Raw genomic sequence first — 24899 nt, 5'->3', positions numbered from 1 at the left:
GTTGTGTTTATGGTTGGCTGGCACTTCTTCAAGCGTCTTGATACGCTGCTGCTCTCCAGGGCTTTTTGTAAGGGGCCTGTCTGCCTTCAATTCCACTCTCAGCTCTTTGGACCAAGTCTGTGTTTTGCCTCTGCCTTGCACTTTTTGGTCACAAATTCCTGGCTTGCAAGCCACTCTCTCCACATACACACACACTCACACAAAAAAAGCCTCTCTGCAGACACAGTCCTTTGTAACAGAGACATAGATATCCTTATGTATCATCAACAGCAAACTAATAGCACTTTTCTGTCCAGTCTCAACTGACGAGGTTCAATAAGACGTCAACCTCAGTTTAGTTAATAACTTGCAGGAAGAAGATTTCTGCTTCAAAAACAACAGTTGTTCTGCGGACATTTTAACAAACATCCAGTAATTACAGGGCCAAAATCTCAATACCTCAGCGAACTCATAATCTCATCTCTTTGAACAAGCTGCTTTCTCCTTCTTCTTCTTCTTTTTTTGTGTGTGACTCTCTTGATGCAACTGTTTTACATCTCATTACAAATGGGGATATTGTTTATTTATTTATGTATTGAGAGGGATGTAAATTTGAAATACATCCACTGTCTGTAAGTCATGCAGAGCACCTTCTTTTCCTCTCTGAGGGAGCGAGTGAATTGGTAATGTCTCTCAAAGGAAGAGGAAAGCGCTCCATTTGAGAACGTGATAATGGTGAGAAGTGTGAGAGGAAAAGATGAAAGGGTGAAAGGAGGCCAGTGATGTGAAGCTGGGGGCATGTTTTACACTTCATACAGGTGCTCTCTGCACTGACCCGGACGTGTGTGTGTGTGTGTGTGAGAGAGAGACAGAGTGTGGGAGCAGACGAGGTGAGAAAGCGAAAAAGGGAGGGAAGAAAGGATAAAGATAAAGGAGGAGAAGAGGAGTGAAGCGGTCGGCTGGCGCTCCTCAGGGCCGTCCCTCAGATGCTGGGCACATGGAGAAATGCCGCTGGAAAGGTCAGTGGCACCTCTTCAATTTCCTTTAGCTTTTTTAAGCCGTCATATGCTCTGAACTATAGACAGAGGCACCCAACCACATACACACACTCACACACACTCACACACACACATACCCACTTCCCTGCATATACTCATCACCACTGAAGTCCAGACTGTCCTTTGGAAAATGGCAAGTACACCAGAAATAAAACACTTTCCTGGAGTATTTGAGTGTGTAGAGTATTCTAGAAATTTTGACCCTTGGCTTATTTTAAGTGGATCCATACTTTTAGAAACAATGATAACAATGAATGTTCTAGTACCATTAACATTGGTTAGAACTTTTTGGCTTGCTGGGGAAAACAAAAGCTGATTAATGATCAATAAAGAGGCAGGACTGGAGAGGAGACCACACTCTGAATTGAGCAATGCTAATTTAACACTAAAAGAGTACATATGAGCCCACGGTCTCAGATATACACTCCTAGTGATAATTCAACACTATCAGTGTCACTATAAAACTGCTCAGAATACTACAGTGCTGTAACAGTTGCTTGGCCTTTCATATTCTCCCACTGAAAATTAAGAGATGTCTAAATTTTCCATTCTCTCTACATTATATCAATGTTAAGTTACACCTCTTCATAATTCTACCAGTCACATAAAGTCCATGCCTTGCAGTACAAGCACACATAGACCAGGCCTCATTAAAAGCTGTCTTGGATACCCCTTTTGCTTCCATGGTTACCAAATTAAATATTTCATCATATTTAACAACTTCTGCGCTCGGCCTAAAGTGGTTTATCAGTACTCGCTGTGCTTGTTTCAAACAATAACCTCAAACTGACATTCACCTCTCTGTCTTTTTTTTCTGAGTTCCCTCTTACATCACATCAACGGCAGCTTTTCTTTTCTTTTCTTTTTTTAATCTCTCGCTTCTGTAATTATCTGTAATCTTGACCTCGTCCTGACTCCCCTGTGCTGTCTCCACGGTCCCTGCCCGGCGGCTGTGTCCATGCATGGTCACTGTTGTGTACAGCCTGCCACTTATAATTGATTTGATTTGAGCGAAATGTCAGTCAGGCTGGTCACTGGCCCCTGAGGCTGAGTGGCAAGGCCATGACTAATAAGACTCTCTCTCTGTTTCTCTCCTACAGTTAAGTTCCAGGCTTCTCACTGTACAACGACGATGCTTTAGTAACAATTGAGCCATTGACATGTCCATTAACATAGCCTGACGCGTCGTAAAAGACTAAATGCAAATCAGTAATGACCATAAATGAGATTTGTGTGATTTTTTCAGCACTGAGACATCTTTAGACGACTGTACAGTCATGAAGTGCTCTGACAGGCAGACCGAGCCTTCATAATATGCCGTACCATAAGCCAACAGGTTGACTGAGACTCCTTGGCTTTAATCTCTACCCTGTCGGAGTCAGACTGGCTGAGTACACAGGCCTGCTGAGGAACCTATACCAAACCCCTGAGGCACACACTTCTGTGCATTTGCTCCATTGTGATTTGCCAGAGGGGATGTTTTACATTGCGGGAGTGGAGATACTGCGGTTAAGGTGAATTTTAATGAGGAATGAACACTCCATGACACGAGGAATAGTTACACTCACACGGGTTTCACAGAGTGACTGTGACAGCCGTCGTGTTATTAAGGAGATGCGATTGTATCATTTTTTGATCATTGTACCCGTTTTTGATCATTGTACCCGTTTTTGAACTTCGACCCATTTACTTTCAGGTTGGCGCTTTAATGAAATGACAAAAATAGCTTTTTTTGGGATCGCAGCCAATGCCTGTCATGAACCGATGGGGTAATAATTGAGTTTTAGTGTTAGATTATTTTCTGGATTGTTTTGTATAAAACTGGATGTAGGCACAGAACGAGAAACAGGTGGAATTCATTTGCCTGATCACACAGCTTAACAGAACTCTGCCATCAGGCAAACACAGTTTCACACTTGCCTAATAATTTTGCTACTTTCTGTATTTCTTTTTGTTAGTTGGTTTGTTTGTTTGTTGGTTTGTTTTCAAAAGATGTGACATTTAATTAGTCATAGTTGGGTATAAAATCCACATGAGCTAGGCTGACGAATTCACAATACTCACAATGGAGAAAGTCTAATTATATGTCTGTTCCACAGAGAGTGATGCGAATTTATCAAACATCATCCTTTCTTAATCCCAAACTTTAGTTCAAATAAAAGAAAACTGCAGATGTTTCATCGACTCATGCAGCAGAAATAACTGTAAGAAATCACAGCTTAATCTACTGCACACAAGTACTGACACTTATCTGTGTTCACACTGGCTGAGGCGTCCAATTAAGACGGCATTGGGCACTGAGAGATGACAGGAACAGTAAGGGGCAACACAAAACTAATTTGTGTTCAGGTTGGGTGCGACTGTAATTAACTATTTCAACATGAGAGGGGGTCAAATGCTATCCCCGATCGACCATAACCGCAACGAGGCCTGACCGTCCACTCTCCACTGAGCTCAAGACGGCGACATCAAAAAGATTTTGTAATTTTGGGAGCCATAATAACCTTTCTCTGTTGTCCATACAGAAGAGCCGGAGCCAGTGTTTATGGTAATATGTTTCGTGAGCAGCCAGTGACAGAGAAGAGCAGTGTTCTAATAATAACCGACTCTTACAGGGACGGCATCCAAGGCCTCTTTAATGTAATCCCTGGAAATGCAAGACAGGAACAAACTAGATAACATTGAGGCAGCTCTGTTCCCTTTCCCTCTTTCACTCCCTCTCTCTCTCCCTCTCTCACTCACTCTGTGTGTGTGGCTGTGTCTTTGTGTATCCTTCTAAGGCTTTTGTCAATGCTGCAGTTATCCTAAAATAAGAAAATGGAACCTTTATATAACACAAATTTTTGTGTGCCCCCCACCCTCCCCACAACACCACAGAAAGCTGTCTGTGACAGACAGATTGAATTTCCCCTCCATTCTAACCCATGAAGTGTTCTGTTACATTAAATTCACTGAGGACAAAGGCTGAAGGGTAGGGTAGTATCTGTCAACGCTTACTTGCGTCCAAAGACTTGTCAGCAATTTCTAAAAAACCTTCGAAATTTGTCCTTAAAAAACTCAGCGTATGTTCTTTAACTGGAGGGGCAGACTAATTCCACTGAGTTTCTAATCGCTGCATTCCCTATCTTATACAGCAATTTACAATTCGAAGAGAAAAAAAAATAACTTGGATGCTCTTCACTGTACCTCAAGGAACAGCAAATACACATATCTTGCAAAGTGTGAGGCATATTTTAGAGTGATTAAACAATCATCTTGTATGCCGACTTAAGAGTGACATCAGAAATTCACCACGTCAAATTAGTTGTCTCTAAAAATTTGTAAAGTGGCATTTAAGCTTGCAGGGCTTCACTGAGGCTCATTAATCAAAGTCACAGTTTATGAGAACACAAAGATAAGACCAAGCACTTTCTCTCTTGACAGAGGGGAAAAGTGTGTGATTTAAAAAATACCTTTCAATGTCTTCACTACATTGCTCGTGGTACAATCTAAGGTTTTACCCTTGTGATGTAGACAGAGAGAGAGAGAGAGAGAGGAAGAAGCTTGTTTTTCAGTGCTCTCTTGAAGTTAGACTTTATTGGAACAATCCAATCGATCACCCGCAGGACAAATTTAATTTTATATGGTAATATAACGTATTGACCGAACGTACATTAAGCAAATGCTTCCTGGCAAAATGCACTACTTAGCTATGATATTTCGTCAGTAGTGCAAAGTCACACGGTCTGGCGGGCAGATTGTGCACAATGGTAAACCTTAACCAACAGTATCTACTAATGTCACTGATCCTTCCCCATTAGGAATTCTTACAAAATTCCTGCCTAACTTTGTTTGTTAGGAATCTCTTGCCATTGAGTTCAGTTTGAATGTAGTGTGGCTTTTCTGTGTTTTAGCTTGCTTGTCGTGTTGTACTGCTGCGTTGTTGCTATGACAAAAGGGTTTCTGTGGCAATTTGAGTTTGTTTGGCTTCTCTGCAATTAGTCAGACACATCGCGTGTATACAGATGCTAATGTCTTCCCAAACGAAAGTCTTGGCTGTAGTTTGCAGGCAAGGAATGAAGCTGTAATTGACATTCAAGTGGCAGCACCACAGATGTCGTCCCCTCAATTACACAGCGTTATTTGGTCTGTGTACATGTGTGCGTGTTTCGGCTGATTTTGCCGTCATTGTCTGGTTATTAATTAGGTCTTGGTTCTGGATCAATTATTTAAGCAAACAAAAAACCAGAGATAATTGCAAATATTGCAACATATCTTTGCATCTCTATGCTACGCTTGACATTTACTTGTCATGCAAGGAAGGAGAGTTCCAGATGGTGAGCGTATAAAGGCAAATTGCTGCTGATGAGAGACAAGCTTTCATTCCAAGTTCCAAAACTAACTTTTCAGTCTTGAATTTCGAGGCATCCAGACAGTATAATGGCCAGTCTTTTGTTTGTTTTTAAATAAAATTTAGCGTACAAACTGGCCTTCAGCAAACAGTAGGAGTAATAAGTAATAGAAGTTTTTTTAATTCTTAAAAAAAAAACAAAAACGCATTGCAGCTAGATTTGACTAATAAATTACCGAAGCAGCACGTTCCTTTGAACTCGGGGTTATACAGCAGTTCACTTCACAACAGCCATGAATGAAGGAAAGGAGGAGGTGGCAGATAGATGAGGGAAGCCAGAATGTGTAGTAATTGCTTTGACCTTCATCTGAGTTGACTTTACACAGTCCCATGCTTCATAATTAGTTTCAGGCCCTCCTGCCTGCCTGGGGAACAGACCTGCTGGGAGGGAAATTGACCTCACTGACCTAAGCGAGCCAGGCGGACTGAAACCAACACCACAGGCCAAGCTGTGTTGCTCTGTTAACTCAAGAACTCACTTGAGTTGACATTAGCTTTATTTGGACTGGACTAAATAAGAGAGAGAGAGGGAGAGAGAGAGAGAGGGGGTTGTAGCCCAAACTATGAGCAATTAATCATGATAAACATGTCATTTCCTTGCTTCCCTGAGCATGCTATGCAAAAAAAGTATGTTTTCTTGAGCTCTCCATAAAACTTTGGGAGGTTATTGGAAATAAAAGTGAATTGAGGGCAGAACTTTACTCTAGTACATTCCTAAAAAAGTTAAGGTAGTAAATTTAATGGGTCGCTGAAATTCATATTAGTTTCTGTAATGACTTTGCTCAGCACTGTAATTGCTCTTTGTCTCCTTGAAGGAGGCACTGAAAGGTTCATGTTTTTGCTTTAATCTTTTTTTTTTTGAACTGTCATTGAAAACTACTCCTTTCTCTGTCCAAATGCAAACCTTTCAGGTCCATATGATCAGTCTGGCCATTATAACAGTTGTTCCCCCTTTGACAGTTCCTCTAAAATTCAGTCAATAAGCAGGAACCAACCCAGGCTTTTTTTTCCCTCTTTTTTTTTTAAACATCAGATGGCACTATTGATTTTGACATTTAATCAATATTGTCTTTTTTTTTTATCTGTCACATTCTTTAAAAAATTTTTTTTTTTTTATAGTGAGAAACAGTGTGTGTTGCCCATGCTTGCTTTAGAACTGCACAACCCTCATAGCATGTCCGTATTGTGCGGTTCCCAACAATGTACACAAATCAAAAAGCAATGCTAACGTACTCATAAACATTCTTAGCGCTGGCAGAGTACAGAGGAATCCAGGCATGAAGCAATGGTATTTTTGGCATTCTTTTTTTTTTTTTTTTTTTTTTGGCGCATTCAGCATTGATTTAAAGGCCAAAAGGCGTCCAGTTTCCTTTTTTGGCATCAGCACACAGCAATTACTTGGGAGAACAGCTTAAATGTGAGCAGTTCTAGCTTAAAGCTTTAAGAGTACGTTGAGGGTCTGACACACCGCAGTACTGTGACAGAGCAGCTCCATAGAGATGCAAATGGGGCCGTTTCTGAATGCGCCACACTGTCCACGCTGTATCCGACTGTGATTATCTTGTCTTCTCTGCATTACCAGTCCAAAACTCCGCTAATGGGAAGTGACACGAGAGGCAAGAGTGTTTAGAAACAAAGGCAAGGAGGGGGGGATATAGAAACCTAGGCAACCTCCATGCACGGAATATCACTTTTCGACAGTGTTACGAATGAGATTTTTTTTTTTTTTCATCGTCTCGGTTACCTGTTGTTTCAGCCCTCAAAAGTTTGAACGCACAGATCTGACAGGTGAGGAAGATTCTGGGTTCTACAGCAGAGCTCTTCCAAAAAGATCTCTTCTCAGTAGATTAGTTCTGATACAGGTTACATGCGTCAAAAAATGTGGCCAATGAAGGTCAAACTTCTTGGCTCCGCCCACTGCAGAGAAAAACAATGGGTGGCTATCACAGAACTATACTGGAAATTTGATTTACATTTTTCCATCTCAGAACTCTCTTAAAATAAATCAAATTTCAACAATCTTGAGAGACAGAATCCATTCACTTGATTTAGTTTGCCTAGCTACTCTAGATTTATACACTAACATTGCTGTATTGAATTTGCAACTGTTTCTGTTAGCATTCTAAAGTAATGTTCGGTCAGGCTATGTGAGTAATCTAGTTCATGGGGTGTCTTTCTGTCCAGTTTAATTAGCATAAGTTAAATATGTCTCTGTAATGACACTGATGCTTGACAAGTAGGAAATAAGGCGCAAAAGTGTCATCCAGATCATTTCTGTTTGTACACAACCCAGTTGCAATGAAACAGCTGCAAAAACATTACTATTTGGAAGAGGGATCTCAGAGTGTGTCAGAGTTTGTTTCACAAAGGAGCCGCATATGGACAACATAGCAGTATAGCAACCAACCAGGTGACTTCATTCATTTAGCACTGACTGTAAGACTATGTAGTTTCAATTTCAGGTCTCCAATGAACTAAAGATGAAAGATTATGATTAAATCTCTGTGATCGCACGCACACATTGTGGGCAGTGAATTTGACCTCTACATTTAAGCCATCCTAACACACCAGTAGTGAGCACACACAACCACTAGGTGCATCAGCAGTGGGCAGCACACCTGCGCCCGGGGGGGGGGAAGTTGGGGGTTAAGTGCCTTGCCCAAGGGTACTTCAGCCTTGGATGTCTTTCTGCCGGTTCTGGGAATCGAACTGGCAACCTTTCGGTTGCAAGCCCTCTTCTCTCCCAGGGGAGCATGTCCTTTTCCGCCAAGTGTGGAGCTTCAGGAGGGACACACAGGGAGCGGTGAAGGGATGACAATGAGTCAATGTGGTGACAGATGTCACAGCCCTGGTCCATTAATAAACTGGTTCAGTTTTAGACTGAGACAGGATGTGATGTTTTAGTAACACAAAATGAAATTATGTCAAGCTTATGTAACTAAATGCATAACAGTAATTCGTAAATGCAAACATTTTGTAACTGAATTTTGGAATTTTGAGGATGAACCAAATGACCCAAGATTATCCAAGATTACCCTCATTACCTATAAATTGAGCCAAATTACTGCAGGTAGAATTTATTTGTTTTTACATCGAGTCATATATCTATATCTGTATGCAGGCAAAATGAATCTCCTTTGTGGTATTAATGAAAGTTTTTAATATCCTAAATATGTTGGAAGACATGTCCAAAACCTATAAAAGCTTCATAGAGCATTACTGCCACTTTTCTTTTGTTGCCACGTTGACAGCTGCTGAAGTGACATAAAGCTTAGCTGTACACACATTCCCATGGACTGTGGTTGAAATACCAATGGCACAGTGCAGCAGTGGGAGGAACTGCACTTAACAAAACTCTTATCATAGTCTTTATTTGTCAAATTTTTAAGTGGAATAATTTCAGTGAATGGGTTTGGAGCCAGCATGATTTTTCTCCAAAAAATGAAGATACCCTTTTCTTTCCTTTAATTTCACCTGAATCTCATATCTCATTACTTATGGTGACTCAAACTCATTAACAGATAATTTTCAAACTACAATGATTTGAAATTGTGGTTTAATAAGAAGAACAGACAAGTCTGCAGACATCATTATTTAAAAAAAAAAAAAAAAAAAAGAGTTAGTCACGACACGAAAACGTGAACGAAAAAAGAGTAATATGTCTGTGTGACAGCCCAGAAAAAAATTTAATTACTAATATCTCTGGAGGGAAAAAAACATGTCCCAGTCAAAACAGTAAGGCATCACAGTCTCTCCTGTCAATTTTCTCATTTTAATTAATTTCTTGTCAGTTATTGAATCAATAGTTGATTTTGTTGTTTAGGCCATTCATCAGACAAATGAGGGATAACTTCATGACTATTTTTCACACTGATTTTTTTTTCAAGAAAATATTAATGATTATAGAGAGAGGATAAAACAACACCATGGCAACCTTCAGCTCCTGGTAGCAATCTAAGAGGAAGAATCTGCCAAAACGCTGTAGGTACTGCGTCAAAAACTATAATCTTACCTTTTCAACAAGTTCTCGTACATTTAAAAAAAAAAAAAGCCAACGTTTAAACTATTAAAGCAAAACCTAATTATCACATTTTTACAACACGTCTGTAACACCACATATTCACTGATGAATACTACAAAGAAGGTCCTCTGTGGAAATATGTCCTTCTGAAGTATCAGTAGCTCTAATTGTGGCATCTGTACAGATTAGGTTATCCTGAAAACAGCTTTGCTATCTCGTTATCTTTTTGTTTGGCTGTTGCTGTCCATCAATCTCCTTTCATTGCAATCATCATAGAGAAGTAAATCTCATCTTCCACCCGCAGGAAAAGATGCATATTAAATTCTGGCATTGCTTTTTGTTAAAACGTCATGATCATATGTGTGTGTGTATATATATATATATATATATATATATACACACACACACACACACACACACACACACACACACACACACACACACACAGAGAACAATTGGAAAGCAACAACCTTTTAATCTTCTTGTTATTCAAACGCCAAACTGTGGATACTTGGGCATAGAGTTCAGAGGCATTTGTGAGTTCATATGCCTGCTTCTATTATTGATGTAGTGCATGCTGGGACATGGTCTATCACTATGGACCACACAAACAAACAAACAAACAAAAACAGGTGTGTGGTGTGGTATCTCTGCACTCTCTCAGTAGAGGAGGGGAAAGGCTATTCAAATAAAATGCTTAACATTCAAAGGCGTTTTTATTAATCACCCTACGGGCCTTGCCATACATATTCATTACTTTAATCTCATTAAGAGGCGATGCCTTGACATGTAATGAGCGCGTAGATCAGATTTCTAATCGTATTGCTTATCTTCGCTTGCTCCGTCGCAATTCTTCATTGTCAGAGCATGCAAATATACTCTGAAATGAAGACAGCTCAAAAACCGCAATCTGCCAAAAGCAAGGACATTCTATTTGTGTAGGACTGGTTTCCAGTAATTACAAAATGTACTGCATATCTTTTTCAAATGCATCATCATTTTGTAATAAACTGTGACATACAGCGTAAACCGCAATCTGATAAACTGGTTTAGCAGCAATAGCAGACAAACATTAATAAGTGTGTCCTTTTCAAATGTTGTTTTTCTAAGACATGTGTACAGTATTCCTAGTTTCTATCAGGTAGCACATAAGAAGAACTAATGTCTGACACTCATACTCCCAAGGGTATATGAGATTCTATAAATGTTTTAAAGAGAGGACTTTAGAAGAAGATAGAAAAAAAATCATGCACAAACCAGTGGTAGCTTCTGACTTGGCTTTTCCCACTGTCTAACCTTACATGTGTGGAAGTTACAACAGCCAGTGTGCCTGTCTGCTTTTCACAGCATCAACTGACTCTGTATCTTTGAAATTGTGAAATTTTGTCTCACTGGTGTAATAATTCTGTCTTGCTGAAATAAATTGCTCTGTAGACACAAAGTGACAGTGTGCATGTGGTCCCAGGCATCCTTTCTGACAACAACAGAAATAAAGATGTTTCCGTGGGTATCACGCGTCCTGTCGACAAATAAATAAAGCGAAGTACTGACAGTGACAAACACAGCCAGCTGCAGCAGCAACAAAAAGGACCTGCTTTATAGGGTGCTTAATCCTCAAAATTACATGGGGATACACGTAAACACGCACAAAAACACGCAAACATGTGCGCGCGCTCGCGGACACACACACACACACACACACACACACACACACACACACACACACAGCCTGCACTTTGAAAGCAATCTACGTTTTGGAGAGTTTATCATATGCAAAAGAGATCATTAGCTAATATTGCTATGCAAATAACTTGATTATCCATTCTGTAATTTAGCAAGGGGAAGGAATTTCCATTATTTTCATTCCATGCATGACTATGCCGGTTGCTCCCATAGGGACGCATCAGTGTCACCCCCGTTGTTACAGTTTTTTTTCGATTGCTGACATGCATTCGTCAAAACTGAAGTCACATTGTCAAAACTCTTCACACAGTCAGTGAAACAGAAGTCTATGTGGACCAAACTGTGAATCATTTTTCATTGCTTTCACACAATGCATTCAATGACCACATTTTCCAAATTTTCTCATTCATACTCAACCACCTGCAAAACACTATATATTTGCAGCACAGTTTTCAAATGCTAACACACTGTTATCAAAACTGTTAAACACATTCAAAACAGAGTGATGGCAAATTTTGTGCATTTCTACAGTTACCATATTGAAACATATAGAAAGTCTTAGCAGAATATTTACAATAAAATGAAAAAAATAATTATTCCAAACAGCTGATTGCAATTTCAGCTGTGCAGTATGAGTGTTTATACTATACATGTTGTTTATTTATTTTTATTTTTTGTAATTATTATTGCAGCCCTGGGATTTCAGGAATTTGTTTTTGTATTTAAACCTTTTTTTTGTTTTTCACAAGTAAATTATTATATGCAAAGATACAGAAAAAATAAAGGATATTGAAGAAAACCGCTGCATTTTTTATTCATTCTTGTTACGTATACTTTACTACAGTAAATAAAGTGAAACGGTATTCTTTAGTCTATAACAAAATACTGGTTTATGTGAAAAACCATTCAAACTTCAAAGATAAAAGTTAATAATTTATGTTATGCTCCCTGTTGTTAGTGATTTTTAGATCAGTGTGTTATGAGTGACAATGTATGCTTTCTGATTGAGAACTGTTGCCAGTGTTATGGTTGAACAAGCTTATTTTGAGACATGTATGAAGTGTTTTGGTGGTTTGAGTGAGTTTTAGAGGTGAGATTAACTGTTTGGCCAAGATGCATGTTGGTAATGCAGACTGTATAAAGAGCTTTGAAAAAGTGGCTTCAGTACTGACTGATGCTTGTTAGTGAAAAAAAAAACATCATACATTGTCAGAATCATAACTTCGAGTGACAGTATCTGATAACTGTCAATCACTCAAACTCCCATAATGTTTTTCAGATATGAAAGATGAGCAGTGTTCCCTCTAAATATTCAATAGTAATGCACTTGGGCTTCAGTCAAATGCAAACACACCTAATTCAAGTAATCAAACACACCTGATCAAACGCACCTGATTCAGGTAATCAAACACACCTGATCGAACACACCTGATTCAAGTAATCAAACACACCTGATCAAACACACCTGATTCTCAATTGCTTGAACACAAAAACTGGTTCCGTTTGCACCCATACCCTTGCGTCATTCCCCAAAACACACACATTTCCCATTACCATAAGCACTATTCACCTGTTTCCACACATGTTTCAATATTCAAAACTCAATATGCAAAACCTCACGCAAAAGTGGCCAAATAAATCATTCATTGCACTATATGTTCATTCAGCAAACACATGCTCTCAACATAATTAACTCAAGTCATCATAACCTAAACTCAGAGAGCACAGCTTTCTCCAAGCGCAAACACTAAGCCTGAAAATTGTTAACACAACAATCAGAATTGCAGGATCAGTAAATAGTTTTTTGACTTCTGTAGAGAATCTTTGAGCTGGATGCCAGGGCTCACTCACATGAGTACATCTCCATTGATGAGGCAGGGTTCAACCTAACAAAAAGGTGCAAAAGGGGGCACAACATCACTGATCACCGTGCCATCATACAAGTTTCTGGCCAGAGGGGAGGCAACATCATGCTATGTGCAGCCATCAGCAATCATGGCATCCTCCACCACCATATCAAAGTGGGTCCATACAACACGGCACAACTCCTTCAATTTCTAGATCAGCTGCACAATAACATTGTTCAACAGGAACGGGAGCTAGGGCAACCAGAGCAAGCCCAATATGTTGTCATTTGGGATGACGTAAGTTTCTATCGGGCTGCTCTGCTTCGTGCTGAGTTCAGTGATCACCCCAAGTTCACCATCCTTTTTTGCCAGCATATTCCCCATTTCTGATTCCAATTGGGGAATTTTTCTCAGCAGGGTGGTGGAGATTGTATGACCGCAACCCCTACCCACAGAAAAAATCTCCTGGAGGCAACGGTGGAGGCTTGTGGTGATGTGTCTGTGGCGTCTATCCATGGCTTTCTAAGGCACACAAGGGCTTTTTCCCATGCTGCCTGGCAAGGGCAAATATAATGTGTGACATTGATGAGATATTATGGCATGACTCAGACCTGAGACAAGATGATGAGAATGCTGATGCTGATACTGATACTGATGCAGAGTAACCTGTACATTTGCTGCATTTGGAAATTGGGTATTTTACTGTGCATGGACTTTCCCTTACATGTTTTGTCAGTGTGATATTTCAAAGGTCAGGTTTTTGATCCAAACAGCCTATACAGTAGTATTCCCTTATCCACTTATGCAAGAGGTAGTTATTATAGCACTGTTTTGTTCTCTTGCCAGGGTGTTCCTGAAAGGGTTATCTGGATAGTCAGAAGTGTGAAATTCCAAATTATTTCTCTATATTCTAAACATTTTGGTAGCAGTGTTCTGAATTAATCCCTTCAGTGGGTCGCAAACAGTCATGTAGTCTGTGTTTTTGACAGCTTGTGTGTGTTGTCTGAGGGCAAAGTTTGAACTGGAACCAGAAGTTAGATGTTTGTACTGTTGGGTGTGCATTTTTAAAATTGTGTGTGATGATTTGAGAAAATGGTGAATTGTTCCAGGAATTGTGTCTGAGCAACTGAGAATAACTGTAATAGATTTTTAGGGCAGAAAGACTGAAAATCTCCTTATGTTAGTGGTCTGGTCATTTAAAGTAAAACATTAATATCCCTCTGTGTCTTGCCTCAGCTTTATCATTAGTATGGTAGGCTCAAAAGGCATAAGATGCTCTCCAATATGTCTTATTCCAGTCAGTCAAGAGTACAAAACAATGAAAACCTGTCACTATATCTGTCTGCCCTTGCAATCAAGCAAAGCCTCAGTGACTTAAATATGGATTTTTCCGGTTGAATGTCTATTCATAGCAAACAATTTGAAATTTTCCAAATACATCAGCTCTAACATATGTCACTTTAGGAGGTTTAATTTCATCTCCATGAACATCTTTCTTTCTTTCTTTCTTTCTTCCTTTCTTTCTTTCTTTCTTTCTTTCTTTCTTTCTTTCTTTCTTTCTTTCTTTCTTTCTTTCTTTCTTTCTTTCTTTCAGCAAAGCAGACCAGAACAAAAGATTTGCTTCACACATTTGTGAATAACCATGATTTGGGGATTCCATGCAGTGATGATTCAGATGACAAAAGATGAAAGTAGTATTTAAAAACAAAATCATAATTATTCCCAAACAGGCATAGTGCTTATGACCATGAAGTTCCATAAGAGAGAACGTTCCTTTGTCTTTGGGGTTCTTTCAGTAAATTTCTTCTCTGTTATTTGAAGACATACATCATGTAATGCAACCTTATAACAGACACCTTTAAGGGGTTTTACCCCGAACAAATGGCTTGAACTATAAGAGAGGACCTGATGCTTGTGGGAACTGAGTAATTGCCATGGAACCTCTTAACGGACTGTTTATATTCAGCAGTATCCCAGCAACAATTTACAAAAACCACAGGCTGATCTTCAGATTTCTGTGACTACAGCTCACAGCTAAGGAAAGACCCCGGCACTTCAAGACTCAGCCAGTATCTGCTTTTATACACCTTGGTATTAACTGAATTCTGCAGCAGAGAGAGAGGGAGAGAGAGAGAGAGAGTGTGTGTGTGTGTGTGTTTTATGTATCAAAGACATGGTGCATCAGATGGAAGAAAGAGGAAAGAGCAGAGCAAAGGCATGAATTGAGTCATTTCTGCAAATATTTCCCTTTCACTGTAACGCCACTTTAAGCAAGGAGAAGACGAATTTCCATATCTAGAAGATTTCTGTCTGTAGAATTTTTCACTTAATATCTTTAAAAAAATGTCTTTAAAATGCTTCTGGTGGTCTCGGACATCCATAAAGCCCTACTATCTATTAAATTTCAAAATTATTCATACATTAGGCTTCTTCAGCGCTTCGCAATTTAGGAGAAGTTATCTTTCGGGTGGCAGCTGAGCTTAGCGAGAGAGAGAGAGAGAGAGAGCACCAAAGCAGGACCTTTTTACAGTCAGAGCCTATACTCACCCCCCCTCTCACTGCCCACCCCAATCTCTACCAGCCCCAACTGACCATTATCCTCTGCTGCTGAGAATGCAGGATCTTCTCTCCCTAACGACATCTCAGGCATAACCAGTGTGGGGGAGGGGGGGGGGGGGTGCAAGATTCATCTCCTGTCACAATCCACCTCTCCGCCTGCGGCCCTACTGTGTCCGTGCAGTTCCTTCCTCTCTCCTGACGGCTTTTGTACCAATTAGGCTGCGTTTTCGCCGGCCTGTCAGGACTCAAATATCACTCACTGTACGTGGATGGGCTTCCCTCAGCATCCATTTTTACACAGCATCCACAGGCTGCGCTGCATCTCAATACCAACTTTGTTCTCCTGACAAAAAAATCTGGCACCTCACAATGTCAACAGCTTCAAAAAGTCTTGGAAGTCCCTTTGGATAAAAGCATCTAATAAATGAATAAATGTGACAACTGGTCCTCCAGGTAGCTAAGCGGTAACAGTACACTAATACCAAAAACATTCCTAAAACAATAACTAGAAATAATTACGCTACCGCTGATAACAGTGCTAATAACAGAACGTAATTGGGTTAACGGTGAAATGAGATGGATGTATTGCCTTTTCTGCATCCTCTTGTTTTTTTCTTTTTTTTGTATCTGGTTTTTTTTTTGAGAAACTCATTTGTCACATATGAACTAGAGAATGTATTCAGTTGTAACGCATCTGTCATCTTAAGTGAGTTTTACGAGTTCATTTTTTAAGCTAATTAAAAAAGTGACGGCTTCAGGAAGATTAAGCGGTTTTGAAATTTTGAGTTATACATAAAAACAAAATGACACTGTTGTCAAATAACTGATTAATTTCTGTTTCAATACATAAAAGACTCCATCAGTCAAAAACCACTGAAAAAAAGAAGACAAACAAGCCCTACTAATTCCAGGTTCATTACCCGTATGCTTGGATTAAATTAGAGTAGATGTTTCTCATCGAAAACTTGCAATGTAGGGCATTTCTTTTCAAAAAAGATTCTTCCGACTGTCAACTAATTTTCAAGGTTATATTCAGGGTTGCATTCAAGGAAACAGTATTAAAATGATGTGTGAAGGGAAGGAAGGTGGCCCTCATGACAACAGATTTTCTCTGTTAAAAAAAAAAAAGTTATCATACCAGGTTATGGAAGGATATGGAAATCTCAGCCCAGATATGATGGTGATGCTGCTCGTGCAGAAAGAGTCCCTTCATTTTATAGTCTAAATCACTTCTCTCTCACAACAAAGAATGAGTGAGGTAGACAAGTTCATCTGCTTTGTGTGTCTGTGAGTGTGTATATGAGAGGGACAGAGAGAAGGAGAGACACAGAAAGAGACAGTGTGTGTGCGCGCATATATGTGTGTTTGTGTGTGTCTGTGTGTACACGTGTGCGTGTGTGTATGTGTGTGTGTATGTGTGTGTGTGTGTGTGTGTGTGAGTGTGTGTGTGTGCGTGCGCATTGCCTGTGAGTTTGCTTTCTGTGACCTCTCTCTGAGTGAGGTTGGTTCTGTGAGGCCCGGTCAGTGCTGTACTGTAGAGAATCACTAAGCCCATTATGGACAGATTACTGTCAGAAAGCCTTGTGCAGAGCCAGACTCATTTGCATAGCCAGCTACATGACCGGGAAGGGCAGTTATTGAAAACAGATTTATGAGACCTCCCTCATGAATTAAAGAAGCGTAAAGCATAATGTGCCTTTATTGTATTTACAGAGAGCAGGGCTATGAGAGACTGGACAGGCTCTGAGCCAGCGCGGGGGGTGGTGGGGGCAGGGTCATATGTGGACTTGAATCTTAATATGCAAAAAAAAAAACAAAAAAAACCCCTCCTCTCTGCAGCTGCAATTGGGAACACCACAATGCCTTATGGCTTTGGTGGTACAGAAGAGATGGGGGTGGTGGGTGAGAGTTGGGGGGGGTGGGGGGGTAAGAAATGACAAATAATGGGCAGCTTGAGATTGGGTAAAGCCATCAAGCCAAGCCGCTATAAACATCTCTACCTCACAACTGTTCCCTGCTGCATACTAATTACCGCTGGGACATTACAGGGGAATTACGGTTCCCCGGATGCGAATCTCTACGCATGTTCTCCATAAAGACCAGGAAGATATCCTAAACACCCCCCACCAAAAAAAAAAAAGAACCACTCGAGTCCTTTTTGTGATGAAGGAGTTCAAGTGGATTCCGATGTTTGCTGCTGCTGCTGCTGCTGCTGCAAAAAGGATTTGCTTTTAAGTACCCTTTGCATGGAGGTTTGTTTCGGATGTGGGCTTGAGAATTCCTCAGAGCCTGTCAAGATTCTGGAGAGATGCTGTCAGATGTGAGTGCTTAGCCTTGGTTTACTCTCACCCACTCTCACAACACTGACTTTTTGGGGTAAAGCGTGTTTGTTTGGCTGGCAGAAAGGTCGGCAGTAATTTCCTCTTAAAAGGAGAGGAAAAAGCACCGTGATGAAAGAGAAGGACAAACGAGGGCCAGACAACACAACACCCCTGTGCCAACGATGTCACGATTCTTCGGAAAATTTGTGGTTGACAGTCAGAGAAGGAAAATGGAGATTGGAGGGATTTTTTTTTTTTTACGTAAAAAAAATATGTGTTGATTTGTTGTTTGGGAGTGAGGCATTTGAGTCAAAATGTTTGAAGTGAAATGTCTGAGACATGACAGGGACAAAAAATAGACATTCCAATCAATGTATGATATCCATAACTGTGTGGTCTATTAGAAAATATGCTATAACGACAAAAAAACAAAGCAAAATCACACATACACGCATGCACGTTCCTATATGCACCCACATCATTAACTTTTCTATTTTAAGAAAAATCATCTTTATGGCTGTTATGACTTGCAAGCAGTCTATATTCTGAGTGTGCCATGTTCTTTTTTCCTGAATGAAATTAAACGTACAAACAAAAGCTGTTCTGCTGACAAACCCAGGCCTCTTCCATGTCTCTCTGCTCTTAAATGGCATTTCTTTCTTAAAAGTTGGAATTAAATTATAATGTTGCAGAGCTACGTGATGAGTTTCTCTACTGTATCTGTAGTCCCAAACCATTTACTCATCAACCTCCCCTCACAATGGCAACCTTAATTTCATTCTGTTAAACAATAGCACAGGAGATAAGAATCCGTAACAGAGACCAGCTCCGGTATGTTCTGTAGCCGCACATGACTCACATGACTACTAATCCAGGAACTTCCACCTTGTCAGAAGAAAGATAACTCTTTGCTCGCTTCATAGAGTGTGTTTATATCAGAATCTGAACCGCTGGCCCCGGGATCCGAAACGTGTCGCACGTGATTAGAGCTCTGGAACGTTCCGTTCCCCATTATTCTGGGCAGCTCGGGGCCTCGGTGAGAAATGAATTACCTGTCAGCGAGGATATCTTACCCTCTGAGAAAATGTCACATCTGCTTTCATGCTGGCCTCTCCTATGGCCTTTATTTCTAGATGACCCCTTGTGTGGACTTAATAATAATAATAATAATAATAATAATAGTAATAACAATAATAATAATAATAATAGGACTGATAAGAGAAAATAATAAGATTGATTTGAGGAGTTGAGCTGGTACTGCTTTGCAGACTAAACATTCTCTGCTCTGAGTTTGGGATTTGTAAAGAGATCTTAGGCTCTCCATTCACATTATCCTTGCTCATGTTTTGCTGTGATCCTGGAGCTTAATGCATCCCACAAACTGCTCACTTTGTGATGACAATGTTGTATACTGAGGGCAGGCACTAAAATGCTGGATACAACAATACACACACACACACACACATACACACACGCGCGCACGCACACACACACACACACACACACACACACACACACACACACACACACACACACAGACACACAGGTGTACAACACACCCTTACCGCATCGCAGACAAGCGCACGCAGACGCTTGCATGAATAAACGCTGAACACAAACATGTCTCGCGTCTAAACACTTGCATTTGTTTTCTAGACCTTTCAAAGGAGCAAACAAAGAGTGAGCTGTTTAGCAGACAAACGAGAGAGTACGTTAACATTAATCAGGTGCAGACAGAACTCCTGGCCGCAAAATCCCTCAGAGCGATGCTGAACACAGGCTGGGAACCACACATGGAAAATAACAACCATTCCCATAGGTAGGATTAGGCAAAAACTGCTATTTATGCAGACTTTTTTTTTGCTCCAACCTCAGTCTGACATTAGTATTTTTGTTGTATAGGCGCTTGTCAACGCCTTGGTTCGCTGGAACAGGTGTGTTTGCGTAGGACTGAATTAAAAGCCTGTGTAGACTGTAGCTCTGTAGGAGGAAGAAGCTGAGCAAGCCTAACAGAGCTCACGCTGGAAACACACGCACACACACACTCACACACACAACAAAAAAGCTGAGAAGAGGCAAAAAGAAAAAAAAAAATCTGCATTTTAGGGTTTTCAAAGACCATAATGCATTTCTTTTCTCACAAAAGCCTCTAACCATTTTTCTCTGTACATCAGAATGCGGCTGTTGGTTTTTCTTTTTTTTTCTTCCTCCTACAGTTTGTGTCTATTGGAAGCACTGCCAGAAGAAGCATTAGGCATTGTTTTTTCATACGCCGACGTCTCCGCGCAACGTCCAAAGCTAAGTTGACAGGCGACCAGAAAACTGCCAGTCGGCTAAAGTGAGACAATTGTTCAGCGACAGACAGCTAAAACATGTTTTTTTGAACTATGAGGGACTCTGTCCAATAGCCCCCCGACAAGACAATAAGGGGCTTGGCCTGTCGGAAAGGTTCGTTCGGAGCGGAGAAGGAATCTGATGGCCGTCGTCCAACGTGCCCTGATAGCTTAAGACTGTGGCTTGAAGGCATTAGGAGAGCATTGGCCCTGTCAGGATGCTGTTCACAGCTCGGAGAGCTGAGGCAGGGATTGGACAGACACACAGCCTGCCTCCCTGTGGGGCTTATTTGCTCCACGTTGGCTTTGCCAGCCAGGCTTCTGTTGGTGGACGTGGCTGACCCAGGCATGGAGATGGAGCTTATGTCAGAGACATGATACGGGGCGGGTAGGTCGGGGGAAAATACAGAAACGGATTTTCGCTGTTTTACTTTTAACAGGAACTGCTGCTCTACGGATAACGAGATCCAAGGCCTCAGAATCAGCCCCTTCCCTTTTTGTGGAAAACTGACAGGGACTTGTTTTGGTTTTTTTTTGTCCCACTATGGTTAGCTTGTGGATTTCGCTACTGAATCACGTCCATTTTTTTTTTCTCTCTGGTGATGATGAATTAGCATGCATGTGGGTGTGCTTTTTTTTTCATCTCCCTTGAGCATATCTCTGTCTGCCACAATATGCTCTTTTTATAAATTCACAATATTGTCATTAAGGATTTTTTTTTTTTACTAAATGCAAATTAGCTATGTGATTACTTTGAAGCACAGACTAAAAAAGGCAGACGAGGAGAGAGTACAGCACTGATTGATAAAGCTGTTTGTTACTTGGAATAATAAATGTGCTTTTTAAAAATAGAATAAAAGCTCACAGAACCAACACCATTCTACAGATATTAAAGTTGTTTTTTTACTTTTCAGTGGTATTCAAGTTGTTTGGGTTTTTTTTTTTCAAACTACAGAACACACGCTGCTTATCTGCTTCTTTGAACATACATCTCAAATTTAAAGTACATCCTGCAATCTCTCCATGTCTTATAATCATGTTACAAAATTCAATTATGACTGAAGAATTTGAGCTGGACTTTAAATAAGAAATTCAAATGAAGAAATAGTTTTGCATTGGAATGACAGCAAGTTGAATGGAATTCTTTGATTTTGAATGTAAATCCACTTTGTAAGGAATAAACACAGATCTCACGCTCTGAACACACACCCGGTGTTTTTGATTTTTGAGAGCTAATTGAGAACAGTAGAGTTTTCAGAACAGTTTCTTCCATGAAAACTGAACAATTCAAAATTTTTGCACTGTGATGTTTCCAACAACACTGATGGCTCTCCTGGTTGTGAAATTTCATTTAAGTTTAAGTCTTGTTTTCTGTAATTAGAAATCACTTCCAATTTCAGTTGACAGCAATTCAAACTCCAATTCAAACTGTGTTGGATTAACAGCTCTCAATTCACTTCCAAACCCCTTTTTGCTTTCAAATGTATTTAGGACCATGTCTGTTTTTCTGTTTGACTAAGAAGCAGAGAATCAAAGGGAGACTGGGCTTGTAGGGGGTGAACCACTTGAGAGCATGTTGTTGCACTGGGGTTGAAATTACAGCACACAGACAATATTGCCATAACTGTGTGCTGCACCCTTGATACGGGGCATGAAAAACATTTGCATACTCACAATTAGTGTGGTAGGCATACTCAACCACCAAAACATTACATGCGTTATTGTCTGCTCCAACACAGTTTAACACAATTTAATCCTCTCCTTAGAGAAATAAAGTGAAAATAACCCCAGCGGTTAATGTTGTTGCTAGTGTGAAGCTGCGAGCGTGACTGAACAGGGAATGGAACGAGGTATCTCAGGACAAGAAATTCAATGCCTTCAAACAATGTTACAAATAATGTTACGTTCGGTGTTACATTCAGTGTTACAAACACTGTTACGTTCATTAATGTAGACTGAGTGAATCTGGGTCTTTGATGAACTGGGATGACCCTATATATAATTTAAAGGAGAGCTGTTAAGTCATAAATAGCTACATCTCATTTTCATAATGGTTCATAACATTTACATTATGTAGCTGCTTTTTTTTTTAATCAACACATGATCTGATATGGCAACAGAAATGGTACATAGGATGCAAAGTTGTAAATGCCAATGTTCAAATGTGTTTACTTATGAGACTTCCTTACCAACATTGAACACAAAACCAAGAACCAAGAAGAGAGAGAGAGAGAGAGAGAGAGAGAGAGAGACTTTTTAAAATAAATCATCCAGGTATGTATATTTTATGTAAATGCCAAACTACCTTACTGGTGGAGGAAATGGAAATTTCTCAGAGCCATGGTACTTACCACCGAGTGTCTCTCACAGAAAGCATTACCACACACACCATTACATTTGTTTACGCATTAACTTCACACAGCGCATTGAAAATAGATTGCCAAATATACATATCATCAAGAGGAAAAAGTGATAATAAAAATGATAATAAAAATGATAATGATAGTACTCTTATCTTTCACCGAAGAAAACAAATTTTCAAACCACAACAAATCATGCTAAACAGAATCATACTTTGAAACAAACAAGCATTACAGGTTACTGCAGTCCATACAGAAGTCCCTCACTAGACTGAACTTTGATATATATGTATACATGTATATATGTCTATATGTATGAATGATTGTGTGTGTGTGTGTGTGTGTGTGTGTGTGTGTGTGTGTACACTGACCTTCTATTATGAAGGTCAATTTTCATAATTCTGAAAAACTGTCAGTAATGCAACCTTCCCTTTTCAGTTATTAAAACTATTTACAAACAGTCCCGTCACATTGTTTCAATAGCTCTGATATTCAGCTTCGGACTCAAAGCAGCGGCTAAGACACTTCAGTAAACACTTGATGTTAACAGAGCACTGAGGACCATTCAGATTCTCCAATGACGAACGTAAGAAATGCAAGACCGTCTCTGCCCACTCATGACTGAAGAGGGAGGAAATTATCTTCTAATAATGCCTCACTTTTAGATTAAACAGGCAGTAACATTAAGTTTTTGAGTGAGCACTTTTTAAGGCTTGTGACACCTTACAGGTCGTTGACCTTATCCACAGGCTGGACGTAATGAAAATTTCATTTCCACCTGCGTTAACTTGTGCAACTTCTACCCTCTGCTAACATTAATGACATGCTGTTGTCCTTCAGGTGAAGGAAGGTGACAAGAATTGCCAAACGCAATCAAACACAAATTGCTGGGTTGTATCACCTTCCGCGGATAAACGACGGTTAAAATGAAACCTCTTTTCATCGTCAAATCGTCAAATTTTTATGACTTAAAATTTCGTACCGTTAATAATCGCTAGTTTTATTATGTAAATGGAGCGAAAGAGTATTGCTTTGAATAGCAACATGTTGAAATGCATTATTTTCTGAATATGAAAGCTTTCTGATTAAACTACATTACCAGTGCTCTAAAGACCACATGACAAATGGCCTACTGTATCTGAACTTGATCATTAATATTGATCTCAGTGTATAATTAGCAAAGAAATCTATCAATGGATTTCCTTCCTTCTAGTAACTTCCTTTCAGGTGAAGCTGTCTTGTTATCAGTTGTTAAATGTATATATGAACAATCAGCTACCAAAATCACACTTGTGAAGGGTTACTGTAAAAAGGAGTTTGTGAAGATCACTTTCAGTGACACTGACACATTCATAGAGCATTTTCCTTTTTTTTTTTTTATTTTTCTTTCAGACCACCAAAAAATTCACCTTGAATCGTATTAGGATTTACAGTTAAGGCTCTACTTGCCAAAACACAAAAGTTAGATGAGCAAAGACAGATCCTCCTTTGAAAAGAGGAATAAAAAGAGCATTGAGTCCTATCCATACACAGTGTCCCTCCTGCTTCTTGTCCTGTGTGTGCTCAGAAGCTCAGACTGTTGTGTCTACAGCTTCCAAACATGGACTGAAAGCCCCCAACTCTCCCCACCACCACCACCACCAAAAAAAAAAAAAATAGAAAGAAAAAATTTAAGCGGCAGCTTTAGATGTGAACCCAAGCATGTGGAAAAAGCCCCAGGAGCCAAAAGGACAGAAAAAATTTGATGAATGGAGCAGGTGGGACGGGAAAAAAAAAAAAAAAAAAAATCAAAAGATAATATTGATGTATGTTGCACCCTGAAGAAAATGGACGATGCAAGCTGATGTATGGCTGAGCGGTCACCGTGGAGCTGAGAGTGTAGATGCGTGACTGACTGTGTGTAATGATATTACTTGTAAAACACACACACACGCGCGCGCAGACATCTCAAGAAATCTAACTACAGTTTAGTGCAGTTCGGTACCTGGAATTCGACCTTAAGATTAATCTAAATGACTGTTTATCTTGAAGTGTTGTAAACAAATTATGAGCTGTCAGTGACTGTTGCTGTCTGAGGTTCTGAGTAGAGAACCATTTCATGAAAATGTAATTTAGCCCAATTGGCCAAGAATGTGAGGGAGAACTGACTCTTGTCATACCATGGGTAACCATGGACAGATAGTGGTGAAAAGAAAAGAAAAGAAAAAAGAAAAGAAAAAAAGACTGTCATATTTGCATGGAGGAGAGAGAAGCAGAATAGATTCTCTATCATCAATCTGAAATGTGTCAGGATTCACATTACGAGTCTAGCCATAGTGTGGTGTGAAAAAGACAAATGGGAACATGGA

The 24899-nt window shown here is 39.9% G+C and overlaps 1 protein-coding gene across 1 annotated transcript in view; it reads right to left on the bottom strand.

Annotated features, from left to right (window-relative positions):
• spon1b (spondin 1b) overlaps positions 1-24899 on the bottom strand; it is a 59546-nt gene that overhangs the window by 14878 nt on the left and 19769 nt on the right. The window lies entirely within an intron of this gene.

Source organism: Chanos chanos, chromosome 1 (genome assembly GCF_902362185.1).
Source record: "Chanos chanos chromosome 1, fChaCha1.1, whole genome shotgun sequence".
In the NCBI taxonomy this organism is placed as follows: Eukaryota; Metazoa; Chordata; class Actinopteri; order Gonorynchiformes; family Chanidae; genus Chanos; species Chanos chanos.
This window is presented reverse-complemented; position numbering and strand designations above follow the sequence as displayed.